This window comes from Cyprinus carpio, chromosome B12 (genome assembly GCF_018340385.1).
Source record: "Cyprinus carpio isolate SPL01 chromosome B12, ASM1834038v1, whole genome shotgun sequence".
In the NCBI taxonomy this organism is placed as follows: domain Eukaryota; kingdom Metazoa; phylum Chordata; class Actinopteri; order Cypriniformes; family Cyprinidae; genus Cyprinus; species Cyprinus carpio.
In genome coordinates this window covers 3,147,798-3,149,873 of record NC_056608.1, presented here as the reverse complement: position 1 = coordinate 3,149,873, position 2,076 = coordinate 3,147,798, and positions in this window count along the sequence as shown.

The following is a 2,076-nucleotide window of genomic DNA, read 5'->3' as shown; positions in this document are numbered from 1 at the left end:
GTTCTTTTAAGCTGTGTTTTAATAAAAGCTGTGTTCGGGCTGGATGTCACATCCACAGCGGTCTCTCTGAGTTCAGACGAGATGTCACACGTGCTCGTAGAGGATCTGTGTTCACTACAGTTACACACTACACACCCTGCAGTACACTTCCATTTATCTGTCCTCAGCAGTCCTGTTATTATCTGTCTGTAATGAGGTAGAGTGACTCTGTCCACATCATGGTTTAATGGATTGTAAAATATGACTAAATGGCATTAAATGAAGTGTTCAAGAAGAAGTCAGCCTTGGAATAGAAAATGAAAAAATACAAATGTAGGAAACGAGCCCTTTATTCTCCACACGGTGTTTCATAATTCTTATTCTTCTTACTGGTGTTCTCTTCTGTCATCTCTCTCTCTCTCTTAGATTTCAAATCTGGGATGAAATGTCTTTGTAATGTGTGATAGTCAGAGCAGCGGTGAGGAAGTGTGTCTGTGGGTCAGTAAGGGCAGAAGCGGTCAGTGCTGTGGATATCTGTCCGTCTCTATAGTCAGAGTATGACTGCTCAGTCTGTACCTCGTCATCTGTCTTCTTCATTTACAGTCTTTCACTGTACTCACATATTCTGCAGTTGTGTAAGGGCCAAATAACATTCAAGTTTACTTTGTTTTTCTGTTTCAGTCCAGTAAGTTACATCATTTTCTTTTGTGCTGTTATAACTTGGTTGGGCTGAATTGTGTGGATGGATATTTCAGTGTCCTGATGCTGGCTTTTGTTAGTCATGTTAGTTTGCTTCTGCAGCTTCAGGATCATCTGAATCAGGGGACTTTTTTCAGGGTTCACTTCATGGTTTTTAAGGGCTTTAAAATGGTAAGAGTTGGGCTTATTTTTAAGTGTTTCCTAAATGTGATGGCTCGTTTCTCAATGTGCATTAGTAGAGGGTACTGGCCTAATTCTGCCCTGCATGCGTTGTTCGTAGTGTTCCTCTGGACTCTGAGGAGACTCTTACAGAACTCAGCATGCTGGGCTTCAATTGGATTTTTGTCCCATTTTTCAAATTCGTGATTCAGGAGAGGACCCCACACTTCACTGCCATATAATGCAATAGAGTCAATGACGGACTGGAGTATTTTGAGCCAGATTCGAATTGGTATTTCAATTTGGATAGATTTTTTGATGGCATAAAAGTCCCTTCTCACTTTCTCTCTCAGTTCATTCACAGCCAAATTTAGTTTACCAGTTGCACTCATCTTCAGCCCGAGGTGTGTGTAGTTTGTGGCATGTTCTGTTTTGGTGATACCAAGAGTGAAGCTGTGTCTCTTTCCCTGAACTCTGGGTCTCTTCTGGAAAGTTAGTACTTTAGTTTTGTTGGGATTAATGGTCAGGGCCCAGGTCTGACAGAACGTGTGCAGGACGTCTAGGTTCTGCTGTAGACGCTCTTCTGTTGGAGAGAGCAGAACCAGATGTACAGTCTCTGTGGAGGTCAGCTGAGGGGCCTCTCGTTCGCTTTAAAGGGACACTTCACCCAAAATGGAAATGTAGCCACACTCATGTAGATTAGATGCTGTTTTATTTTACTTTATCTGTGAAACACAACTTTGAGATGTTGTGCAGAATGTCTGAGCTGCTCTTTTCCACAATATGAAAGTGGATGGTGATTTTATTCTGTTCCAGAATTTAAACTCCATTAAACGGCCATCTACACTATCGCTTAAAAGATTAGGGTTAATGAGGGTTTGTTTTTACATGGAATAAATATTTTTATGGAGCAAGGATGCATTAAATTGATCAAAAATGACCGTAAAGACATTTATAATGGAAGATTTCAATTTCAAATAAATGCTGTTTTTTTTTTTTTTTTTACTTTCTATTCATCTGTGAATCCTGAAAAATAAAATGTATCAGTTTCCACAAAAATATTGTGCAGCACAACTGTGTTCAACATTGATAATAATCAGAAATGTTTCTTGAGCAGCAGATCATCATATTAGAATGATTTCTGAAGATCATGTGACACTGAAGACTGGAGTAATGATGCTGAAAATACAGCTGCACATCACAGAAATAAATTACACTTTAACAGAGATTCACACAGAA